The sequence below is a fragment of the Gasterosteus aculeatus genome, chromosome 3 (assembly GCF_964276395.1).
Source record: "Gasterosteus aculeatus chromosome 3, fGasAcu3.hap1.1, whole genome shotgun sequence".
NCBI classification, from domain to species: Eukaryota; Metazoa; Chordata; class Actinopteri; order Perciformes; family Gasterosteidae; genus Gasterosteus; species Gasterosteus aculeatus.
The window spans coordinates 7,362,606-7,372,031 of record NC_135690.1 but is presented as its reverse complement, the minus strand read 5'-3'; the positions used below and the strand labels follow the sequence as shown (position 1 = coordinate 7,372,031).

At 46.1% G+C, this 9,426-nt stretch overlaps 24 non-coding genes across 24 annotated transcripts; all 24 read left to right on the top strand.

The window, feature by feature from the left end:
• The first annotated feature begins 400 nt into the window (after positions 1-400).
• trnam-cau (transfer RNA methionine (anticodon CAU)) lies at positions 401-473 on the top strand. Its single transcript has one exon. It is a non-coding gene; the product is annotated as a tRNA-Met (tRNA).
• Positions 474-629: 156 nt separating this feature from the next.
• trnaq-cug (transfer RNA glutamine (anticodon CUG)) lies at positions 630-701 on the top strand. The gene has a single exon. It is a non-coding gene; the product is annotated as a tRNA-Gln (tRNA).
• Positions 702-1,180: 479 nt separating this feature from the next.
• On the top strand, positions 1,181-1,253 carry trnam-cau (transfer RNA methionine (anticodon CAU)). The gene has a single exon. It is a non-coding gene; the product is annotated as a tRNA-Met (tRNA).
• Positions 1,254-1,409: 156 nt separating this feature from the next.
• trnaq-cug (transfer RNA glutamine (anticodon CUG)) lies at positions 1,410-1,481 on the top strand. The gene has a single exon. It is a non-coding gene; the product is annotated as a tRNA-Gln (tRNA).
• A 479-nt stretch (positions 1,482-1,960) lies between these two features.
• trnam-cau (transfer RNA methionine (anticodon CAU)) lies at positions 1,961-2,033 on the top strand. Its single transcript has one exon. It is a non-coding gene; the product is annotated as a tRNA-Met (tRNA).
• Positions 2,034-2,189: 156 nt separating this feature from the next.
• On the top strand, positions 2,190-2,261 carry trnaq-cug (transfer RNA glutamine (anticodon CUG)). Its single transcript has one exon. It is a non-coding gene; the product is annotated as a tRNA-Gln (tRNA).
• Positions 2,262-2,740: 479 nt separating this feature from the next.
• On the top strand, positions 2,741-2,813 carry trnam-cau (transfer RNA methionine (anticodon CAU)). The gene has a single exon. It is a non-coding gene; the product is annotated as a tRNA-Met (tRNA).
• A 156-nt stretch (positions 2,814-2,969) lies between these two features.
• On the top strand, positions 2,970-3,041 carry trnaq-cug (transfer RNA glutamine (anticodon CUG)). Its single transcript has one exon. It is a non-coding gene; the product is annotated as a tRNA-Gln (tRNA).
• A 479-nt stretch (positions 3,042-3,520) lies between these two features.
• On the top strand, positions 3,521-3,593 carry trnam-cau (transfer RNA methionine (anticodon CAU)). Its single transcript has one exon. It is a non-coding gene; the product is annotated as a tRNA-Met (tRNA).
• A 156-nt stretch (positions 3,594-3,749) lies between these two features.
• trnaq-cug (transfer RNA glutamine (anticodon CUG)) lies at positions 3,750-3,821 on the top strand. The gene has a single exon. It is a non-coding gene; the product is annotated as a tRNA-Gln (tRNA).
• A 479-nt stretch (positions 3,822-4,300) lies between these two features.
• On the top strand, positions 4,301-4,373 carry trnam-cau (transfer RNA methionine (anticodon CAU)). Its single transcript has one exon. It is a non-coding gene; the product is annotated as a tRNA-Met (tRNA).
• A 156-nt stretch (positions 4,374-4,529) lies between these two features.
• trnaq-cug (transfer RNA glutamine (anticodon CUG)) lies at positions 4,530-4,601 on the top strand. Its single transcript has one exon. It is a non-coding gene; the product is annotated as a tRNA-Gln (tRNA).
• Positions 4,602-5,080: 479 nt separating this feature from the next.
• Positions 5,081-5,153, top strand: trnam-cau (transfer RNA methionine (anticodon CAU)). Its single transcript has one exon. It is a non-coding gene; the product is annotated as a tRNA-Met (tRNA).
• A 156-nt stretch (positions 5,154-5,309) lies between these two features.
• On the top strand, positions 5,310-5,381 carry trnaq-cug (transfer RNA glutamine (anticodon CUG)). The gene has a single exon. It is a non-coding gene; the product is annotated as a tRNA-Gln (tRNA).
• Positions 5,382-5,860: 479 nt separating this feature from the next.
• On the top strand, positions 5,861-5,933 carry trnam-cau (transfer RNA methionine (anticodon CAU)). The gene has a single exon. It is a non-coding gene; the product is annotated as a tRNA-Met (tRNA).
• Positions 5,934-6,089: 156 nt separating this feature from the next.
• trnaq-cug (transfer RNA glutamine (anticodon CUG)) lies at positions 6,090-6,161 on the top strand. The gene has a single exon. It is a non-coding gene; the product is annotated as a tRNA-Gln (tRNA).
• Positions 6,162-6,640: 479 nt separating this feature from the next.
• trnam-cau (transfer RNA methionine (anticodon CAU)) lies at positions 6,641-6,713 on the top strand. Its single transcript has one exon. It is a non-coding gene; the product is annotated as a tRNA-Met (tRNA).
• Positions 6,714-6,869: 156 nt separating this feature from the next.
• trnaq-cug (transfer RNA glutamine (anticodon CUG)) lies at positions 6,870-6,941 on the top strand. The gene has a single exon. It is a non-coding gene; the product is annotated as a tRNA-Gln (tRNA).
• Positions 6,942-7,419: 478 nt separating this feature from the next.
• Positions 7,420-7,493, top strand: trnam-cau (transfer RNA methionine (anticodon CAU)). The gene has a single exon. It is a non-coding gene; the product is annotated as a tRNA-Met (tRNA).
• A 155-nt stretch (positions 7,494-7,648) lies between these two features.
• Positions 7,649-7,720, top strand: trnaq-cug (transfer RNA glutamine (anticodon CUG)). Its single transcript has one exon. It is a non-coding gene; the product is annotated as a tRNA-Gln (tRNA).
• A 479-nt stretch (positions 7,721-8,199) lies between these two features.
• trnam-cau (transfer RNA methionine (anticodon CAU)) lies at positions 8,200-8,272 on the top strand. Its single transcript has one exon. It is a non-coding gene; the product is annotated as a tRNA-Met (tRNA).
• A 156-nt stretch (positions 8,273-8,428) lies between these two features.
• Positions 8,429-8,500, top strand: trnaq-cug (transfer RNA glutamine (anticodon CUG)). Its single transcript has one exon. It is a non-coding gene; the product is annotated as a tRNA-Gln (tRNA).
• A 479-nt stretch (positions 8,501-8,979) lies between these two features.
• Positions 8,980-9,052, top strand: trnam-cau (transfer RNA methionine (anticodon CAU)). The gene has a single exon. It is a non-coding gene; the product is annotated as a tRNA-Met (tRNA).
• A 156-nt stretch (positions 9,053-9,208) lies between these two features.
• Positions 9,209-9,280, top strand: trnaq-cug (transfer RNA glutamine (anticodon CUG)). The gene has a single exon. It is a non-coding gene; the product is annotated as a tRNA-Gln (tRNA).
• Positions 9,281-9,426: the final 146 nt, after the last annotated feature.

Below are 9,426 nucleotides of genomic sequence, written 5' to 3'. Positions count from 1 at the left end.
AAGTACAAGACTTGCCATGGAGAATAGTCATATCAAATATCAAAGAACCTGTCCACTTGCCATTGCACCACTTCATTCAGTCCTTTAGGACGACCAAGCACAGAAAAGGGCAATCCTAAAACCTTTCATTGTAATAATACATTGAGGACAAAAGGCAACAGAAAACAAGCCAAAACATCAATTTGGACATTGGTGGTAGATGTAATAGTCACTGAAAGATCAATAGGGGGTTTACTTGTCAAGGCAGAGGAGCGCTGTGTAAAGTCCCTGAAGAAGCCCTTTGGGTTATCCGTTTATAAATCGCCGTACCCCGTGCTGCTCTTTACTTCGTGGCAACTTGAACTCCTACACTGCAACTTGAACTCCTAAGCTGGAAATATGTACACAGAGAAGCCTTTGTGCCTCGTTGGCGCAGTAGGCAGCGCGTCAGTCTCATAATCTGAAGGCCGTGAGTTCGACCCTCACACGGGGCAGGGTTTTTAATCCCCCTTTCCTCAATTTCTTTATGCCCGGAGACACAAATAATAAGTAGAGCTTCTTCTGTCAGCAGTACAACACTCTCATTTGTCTTGGAGATCTCGCCCCTCACGCAGACATGCTGAGTTGGCTCGTTTTTGTCTTCATCCGTGGGTTCCATGGTGTAATGGTCAGCACTCTGGACTCTGAATCCAGTAATCCGAGTTCAAGTCTCGGTGGAACCTTCCTGTCAGCTGTTTTGGGTGGGGAAATTTGGACTCTTTGGGCAGAATTCTTACCTGCAAGTCTGCTTTGCTCCGTGAAAAGTACAAGACTTGCCATGGAGAATAGTCATATCAAATATCAAAGAACCTGTCCACTTGCCATTGCACCACTTCATTCAGTCCTTTAGGACGACCAAGCACAGAAAAGGGCAATCCTAAAACCTTTCATTGTAATAATACATTGAGGACAAAAGGCAACAGAAAACAAGCCAAAACATCAATTTGGACATTGGTGGTAGATGTAATAGTCACTGAAAGATCAATAGGGGGTTTACTTGTCAAGGCAGAGGGGCGCTGTGTAAAGTCCCTGAAGAAGCCCTTTGGGTTATCCGTTTATAAATCGCCGTACCCCGTGCTGCTCTTTACTTCGTGGCAGCTTCAACTCCTACACTGCAACTTGAAATCCTACGCTGGAAATATGTACACAGAGAAGCCTTTGTGCCTCGTTGGCGCAGTAGGCAGCGCGTCAGTCTCATAATCTGAAGGCCGTGAGTTCGACCCTCACACGGGGCAGGGTTTTTAATCCCCCTTTCCTCAATTTCTTTATGCCCGGAGACACAAATAATAAGTAGAGCTTCTTCTGTCAGCAGTACAACACTCTCATTTGTCTTGGAGATCTCGCCCCTCACGCAGACATGCTGAGTTGGCTCGTTTTTGTCTTCATCCGTGGGTTCCATGGTGTAATGGTCAGCACTCTGGACTCTGAATCCAGTAATCCGAGTTCAAGTCTCGGTGGAACCTTCCTGTCAGCTGTTTTGGGTGGGGAAATTTGGACTCTTTGGGCAGAATTCTTACCTGCAAGTCTGCTTTGCTCCGTGAAAAGTACAAGACTTGCCATGGAGAATAGTCATATCAAATATCAAAGAACCTGTCCACTTGCCATTGCACCACTTCATTCAGTCCTTTAGGACGACCAAGCACAGAAAAGGGCAATCCTAAAACCTTTCATTGTAATAATACATTGAGGACAAAAGGCAACAGAAAACAAGCCAAAACATCAATTTGGACATTGGTGGTAGATGTAATAGTCACTGAAAGATCAATAGGGGGTTTACTTGTCAAGGCAGAGGGGCGCTGTGTAAAGTCCCTGAAGAAGCCCTTTGGGTTATCCGTTTATAAATCGCCGTACCCCGTGCTGCTCTTTACTTCGTGGCAGCTTCAACTCCTACACTGCAACTTGAAATCCTACGCTGGAAATATGTACACAGAGAAGCCTTTGTGCCTCGTTGGCGCAGTAGGCAGCGCGTCAGTCTCATAATCTGAAGGCCGTGAGTTCGACCCTCACACGGGGCAGGGTTTTTAATCCCCCTTTCCTCAATTTCTTTATGCCCGGAGACACAAATAATAAGTAGAGCTTCTTCTGTCAGCAGTAAAACACTCTCATTTGTCTTGGAGATCTCGCCCCTCACGCAGACCTGGTGAGTTGGCTCGTTTCTGTCTCCGTCTGTGGGTTCCATGGTGTAATGGTCAGCACTCTGGACTCTGAATCCAGTAATCCGAGTTCAAGTCTCGGTGGAACCTTCCTGTCAGCTGTTTTTGGTGGGGAAATTTGGACTCTTTGGGCAGAATTCTTACCTGCAAGTCTGCTTTGCTCCGTGAAAAGTACAAGACTTGCCATGGAGAATAGTCATATCAAATATCAAAGAACCTGTCCACTTGCCATTGCACCACTTCATTCAGTCCTTTAGGACGACCAAGCACAGAAAAGGTCAATCCTAAAACCTTTCATTGTAATAATACATTGAGGACAAAAGGCAACAGAAAACAAGCCAAAACATCAATTTGGACATTGGTGGTAGATGTAATAGTCACTGAAAGATCAATAGGGGGTTTACTTGTCAAGGCAGAGGGGCGCTGTGTAAAGTCCCTGAAGAAGCCCTTTGGGTTATCCGTTTATAAATCGCCGTACCCCGTGCTGCTCTTTACTTCGTGGCAACTTGAACTCCTACACTGCAACTTGAACTCCTAAGCTGGAAATATGTACACAGAGAAGCCTTTGTGCCTTGTTGGCGCAGTAGGCAGCGCGTCAGTCTCATAATCTGAAGGCCGTGAGTTCGACCCTCACACGGGGCAGGGTTTTTAATCCCCCTTTCCTCAATTTCTTTATGCCCGGAGACACAAATAATAAGTAGAGCTTCTTCTGTCAGCAGTACAACACTCTCATTTGTCTTGGAGATCTCGCCCCTCACGCAGACATGCTGAGTTGGCTCGTTTTTGTCTTCATCCGTGGGTTCCATGGTGTAATGGTCAGCACTCTGGACTCTGAATCCAGTAATCCGAGTTCAAGTCTCGGTGGAACCTTCCTGTCAGCTGTTTTGGGTGGGGAAATTTGGACTCTTTGGGCAGAATTCTTACCTGCAAGTCTGCTTTGCTCCGTGAAAAGTACAAGACTTGCCATGGAGAATAGTCATATCAAATATCAAAGAACCTGTCCACTTGCCATTGCACCACTTCATTCAGTCCTTTAGGACGACCAAGCACAGAAAAGGGCAATCCTAAAACCTTTCATTGTAATAATACATTGAGGACAAAAGGCAACAGAAAACAAGCCAAAACATCAATTTGGACATTGGTGGTAGATGTAATAGTCACTGAAAGATCAATAGGGGGTTTACTTGTCAAGGCAGAGGGGCGCTGTGTAAAGTCCCTGAAGAAGCCCTTTGGGTTATCCGTTTATAAATCGCCGTACCCCGTGCTGCTCTTTACTTCGTGGCAGCTTCAACTCCTACACTGCAACTTGAAATCCTACGCTGGAAATATGTACACAGAGAAGCCTTTGTGCCTCGTTGGCGCAGTAGGCAGCGCGTCAGTCTCATAATCTGAAGGCCGTGAGTTCGACCCTCACACGGGGCAGGGTTTTTAATCCCCCTTTCCTCAATTTCTTTATGCCCGGAGACACAAATAATAAGTAGAGCTTCTTCTGTCAGCAGTACAACACTCTCATTTGTCTTGGAGATCTCGCCTCTCACGCAGGCATGCTGAGTTGGCTCGTTTTTGTCTTCATCCGTGGGTTCCATGGTGTAATGGTCAGCACTCTGGACTCTGAATCCAGTAATCCGAGTTCAAGTCTCGGTGGAACCTTCCTGTCAGCTGTTTTAGGTGGGGAAATTTGGACTCTTTGGGCAGAATTCTTACCTGCAAGTCTGCTTTGCTCCGTGAAAAGTACAAGACTTGCCATGGAGAATAGTCATATCAAATATCAAAGAACCTGTCCACTTGCCATTGCACCACTTCATTCAGTCCTTTAGGACGACCAAGCACAGAAAAGGGCAATCCTAAAACCTTTCATTGTAATAATACATTGAGGACAAAAGGCAACAGAAAACAAGCCAAAACATCAATTTGGACATTGGTGGTAGATGTAATAGTCACTGAAAGATCAATAGGGGGTTTACTTGTCAAGGCAGAGGGGCGCTGTGTAAAGTCCCTGAAGAAGCCCTTTGGGTTATCCGTTTATAAATCGCCGTACCCCGTGCTGCTCTTTACTTCGTGGCAGCTTCAACTCCTACACTGCAACTTGAAACCCTACGCTGGAAATATGTACACAGAGAAGCCTTTGTGCCTCGTTGGCGCAGTAGGCAGCGCGTCAGTCTCATAATCTGAAGGCCGTGAGTTCGACCCTCACACGGGGCAGGGTTTTTAATCCCCCTTTCCTCAATTTCTTTATGCCCGGAGACACAAATAATAAGTAGAGCTTCTTCTGTCAGCAGTACAACACTCTCATTTGTCTTGGAGATCTCGCCCCTCACGCAGACATGCTGAGTTGGCTCGTTTTTGTCTTCATCCGTGGGTTCCATGGTGTAATGGTCAGCACTCTGGACTCTGAATCCAGTAATCCGAGTTCAAGTCTCGGTGGAACCTTCCTGTCAGCTGTTTTGGGTGGGGAAATTTGGACTCTTTGGGCAGAATTCTTACCTGCAAGTCTGCTTTGCTCCGTGAAAAGTACAAGACTTGCCATGGAGAATAGTCATATCAAATATCAAAGAACCTGTCCACTTGCCATTGCACCACTTCATTCAGTCCTTTAGGACGACCAAGCACAGAAAAGGGCAATCCTAAAACCTTTCATTGTAATAATACATTGAGGACAAAAGGCAACAGAAAACAAGCCAAAACATCAATTTGGACATTGGTGGTAGATGTAATAGTCACTGAAAGATCAATAGGGGGTTTACTTGTCAAGGCAGAGGAGCGCTGTGTAAAGTCCCTGAAGAAGCCCTTTGGGTTATCCGTTTATAAATCGCCGTACCCCGTGCTGCTCTTTACTTCGTGGCAACTTGAACTCCTACACTGCAACTTGAACTCCTAAGCTGGAAATATGTACACAGAGAAGCCTTTGTGCCTCGTTGGCGCAGTAGGCAGCGCGTCAGTCTCATAATCTGAAGGCCGTGAGTTCGACCCTCACACGGGGCAGGGTTTTTAATCCCCCTTTCCTCAATTTCTTTATGCCCGGAGACACAAATAATAAGTAGAGCTTCTTCTGTCAGCAGTACAACACTCTCATTTGTCTTGGAGATCTCGCCCCTCACGCAGACATGCTGAGTTGGCTCGTTTTTGTCTTCATCCGTGGGTTCCATGGTGTAATGGTCAGCACTCTGGACTCTGAATCCAGTAATCCGAGTTCAAGTCTCGGTGGAACCTTCCTGTCAGCTGTTTTGGGTGGGGAAATTTGGACTCTTTGGGCAGAATTCTTACCTGCAAGTCTGCTTTGCTCCGTGAAAAGTACAAGACTTGCCATGGAGAATAGTCATATCAAATATCAAAGAACCTGTCCACTTGCCATTGCACCACTTCATTCAGTCCTTTAGGACGACCAAGCACAGAAAAGGGCAATCCTAAAACCTTTCATTGTAATAATACATTGAGGACAAAAGGCAACAGAAAACAAGCCAAAACATCAATTTGGACATTGGTGGTAGATGTAATAGTCACTGAAAGATCAATAGGGGGTTTACTTGTCAAGGCAGAGGGGCGCTGTGTAAAGTCCCTGAAGAAGCCCTTTGGGTTATCCGTTTATAAATCGCCGTACCCCGTGCTGCTCTTTACTTCGTGGCAGCTTCAACTCCTACACTGCAACTTGAAATCCTACGCTGGAAATATGTACACAGAGAAGCCTTTGTGCCTCGTTGGCGCAGTAGGCAGCGCGTCAGTCTCATAATCTGAAGGCCGTGAGTTCGACCCTCACACGGGGCAGGGTTTTTAATCCCCCTTTCCTCAATTTCTTTATGCCCGGAGACACAAATAATAAGTAGAGCTTCTTCTGTCAGCAGTACAACACTCTCATTTGTCTTGGAGATCTCGCCCCTCACGCAGACATGCTGAGTTGGCTCGTTTTTGTCTTCATCCGTGGGTTCCATGGTGTAATGGTCAGCACTCTGGACTCTGAATCCAGTAATCCGAGTTCAAGTCTCGGTGGAACCTTCCTGTCAGCTGTTTTGGGTGGGGAAATTTGGACTCTTTGGGCAGAATTCTTACCTGCAAGTCTGCTTTGCTCCGTGAAAAGTACAAGACTTGCCATGGAGAATAGTCATATCAAATATCAAAGAACCTGTCCACTTGCCATTGCACCACTTCATTCAGTCCTTTAGGACGACCAAGCACAGAAAAGGGCAATCCTAAAACCTTTCATTGTAATAATACATTGAGGACAAAAGGCAACAGAAAACAAGCCAAAACATCAATTTGGACATTGGTGGTAGATGTAATAGTCACTGAAAGATCAATAGGGGGTTTACTTGTCAAGGCAGAGGGGCGCTGTGTAAAGTCCCTGAAGAAGCCCTTTGGGTTATCCGTTTATAAATCGCCGTACCCCGTGCTGCTCTTTACTTCGTGGCAGCTTCAACTCCTACACTGCAACTTGAAATCCTACGCTGGAAATATGTATACAGAGAAGCCTTTGTGCCTCGTTGGCGCAGTAGGCAGAGCGTCAGTCTCATAATCTGAAGGCCGTGAGTTCGACCCTCACACGGGGCAGGGTTTTTAATCCCCCTTTCCTCAATTTCTTTATGCCCGGAGACACAAATAATAAGTAGAGCTTCTTCTGTCAGCAGTACAACACTCTCATTTGTCTTGGAGATCTCGCCCCTCACGCAGACATGCTGAGTTGGCTCGTTTTTGTCTTCATCCGTGGGTTCCATGGTGTAATGGTCAGCACTCTGGACTCTGAATCCAGTAATCCGAGTTCAAGTCTCGGTGGAACCTTCCTGTCAGCTGTTTTGGGTGGGGAAATTTGGACTCTTTGGGCAGAATTCTTACCTGCAAGTCTGCTTTGCTCCGTGAAAAGTACAAGACTTGCCATGGAGAATAGTCATATCAAATATCAAAGAACCTGTCCACTTGCCATTGCACCACTTCATTCAGTCCTTTAGGACGACCAAGCACAGAAAAGGGCAACCCTAAAACCTTTCATTGTAATAATACATTGAGGACAAAAGGCAACAGAAAACAAGCCAAAACATCAATTTGGACATTGGTGGTAGATGTAATAGTCACTGAAAGATCAATAGGGGGTTTACTTGTCAAGGCAGAGGGGCGCTGTGTAAAGTCCCTGAAGAAGCCCTTTGGGTTATCCGTTTATAAATCGCCGTACCCCGTGCTGCTCTTTACTTCGTGGCAGCTTCAACTCCTACACTGCAACTTGAAATCCTACGCTGGAAATATGTACACAGAGAAGCCTTTGTGCCTCGTTGGCGCAGTAGGCAGCGCGTCAGTCTCATAATCTGAAGGCCGTGAGTTCGACCCTCACACGGGCAGGGTTTTTAATCCCCCTTTCCTCAATTTCTTTATGCCCGGAGACACAAATAATAAGTAGAGCTTCTTCTGTCAGCAGTAAAACACTCTCATTTGTCTTGGAGATCTCGCCCCTCACGCAGACCTGGTGAGTTGGCTCGTTTTTGTCTTCATCCGTGGGTTCCATGGTGTAATGGTCAGCACTCTGGACTCTGAATCCAGTAATCCGAGTTCAAGTCTCGGTGGAACCTTCCTGTCAGCTGTTTTGGGTGGGGAAATTTGGACTCTTTGGGCAGAATTCTTACCTGCAAGTCTGCTTTGCTCCGTGAAAAGTACAAGACTTGCCATGGAGAATAGTCATATCAAATATCAAAGAACCTGTCCACTTGCCATTGCACCACTTCATTCAGACATTTAGGCCGACCAAGCACAGAAAAGGGCAATCCTAAAACCTTTCATTGTAATAATTCATTGAGGACAAAAGGCAACAGAAAACAAGCCAAAACATCAATTTGGACATTGATGGTAGATGTAATAGTCACTGAAAGATCAATAGGGGGTTTACTTGTCAAGGCAGAGGGGCGCTGTGTAAAGTCCCTGAAGAAGCCCTTTGGGTTATCCGTTTATAAATCGCCGTACCCCGTGCTGCTCTTTACTTCGTGGCAACTTGAACTCCTACACTGCAACTTGAACTCCTAAGCTGGAAATATGTACACAGAGAAGCCTTTGTGCCTCGTTGGCGCAGTAGGCAGCGCGTCAGTCTCATAATCTGAAGGCCGTGAGTTCGACCCTCACACGGGGCAGGGTTTTTAATCCCCCTTTCCTCAATTTCTTTATGCCCGGAGACACAAATAATAAGTAGAGCTTCTTCTGTCAGCAGTACAACACTCTCATTTGTCTTGGAGATCTCGCCCCTCACGCAGACATGCTGAGTTGGCTCGTTTTTGTCTTCATCCGTGGGTTCCATGGTGTAATGGTCAGCACTCTGGACTCTGAATCCAGTAATCCGAGTTCAAGTCTCGGTGGAACCTTCCTGTCAGCTGTTTTGGGTGGGGAAATTTGGACTCTTTGGGCAGAATTCTTACCTGCAAGTCTGCTTTGCTCCGTGAAAAGTACAAGACTTGCCATGGAGAATAGTCATATCAAATATCAAAGAACCTGTCCACTTGCCATTGCACCACTTCATTCAGTCCTTTAGGACGACCAAGCACAGAAAAGGGCAATCCTAAAACCTTTCATTGTAATAATACATTGAGGACAAAAGGCAACAGAAAACAAGCCAAAACATCAATTTGGACATTGGTGGTAGATGTAATAGTCACTGAAAGATCAATAGGGGGTTTACTTGTCAAGGCAGAGGGGCGCTGTGTAAAGTCCCTGAAGAAGCCCTTTGGGTTATCCGTTTATAAATCGCCGTACCCCGTGCTGCTCTTTACTTCGTGGCAGCTTCAACTCCTACACTGCAACTTGAAATCCTACGCTGGAAATATGTACACAGAGAAGCCTTTGTGCCTCGTTGGCGCAGTAGGCAGCGCGTCAGTCTCATAATCTGAAGGCCGTGAGTTCGACCCTCACACGGGGCAGGGTTTTTAATCCCCCTTTCCTCAATTTCTTTATGCCCGGAGACACAAATAATAAGTAGAGCTTCTTCTGTCAGCAGTAAAACACTCTCATTTGTCTTGGAGATCTCGCCCCTCACGCAGACCTGGTGAGTTGGCTCGTTTTTGTCTTCATCCGTGGGTTCCATGGTGTAATGGTCAGCACTCTGGACTCTGAATCCAGTAATCCGAGTTCAAGTCTCGGTGGAACCTTCCTGTCAGCTGTTTTGGGTGGGGAAATTTGGACTCTTTGGGCAGAATTCTTACCTGCAAGTCTGCTTTGCTCCGTGAAAAGTACAAGACTTGCCATGGAGAATAGTCATATCAAATATCAAAGAACCTGTCCACTTGCCATTGCA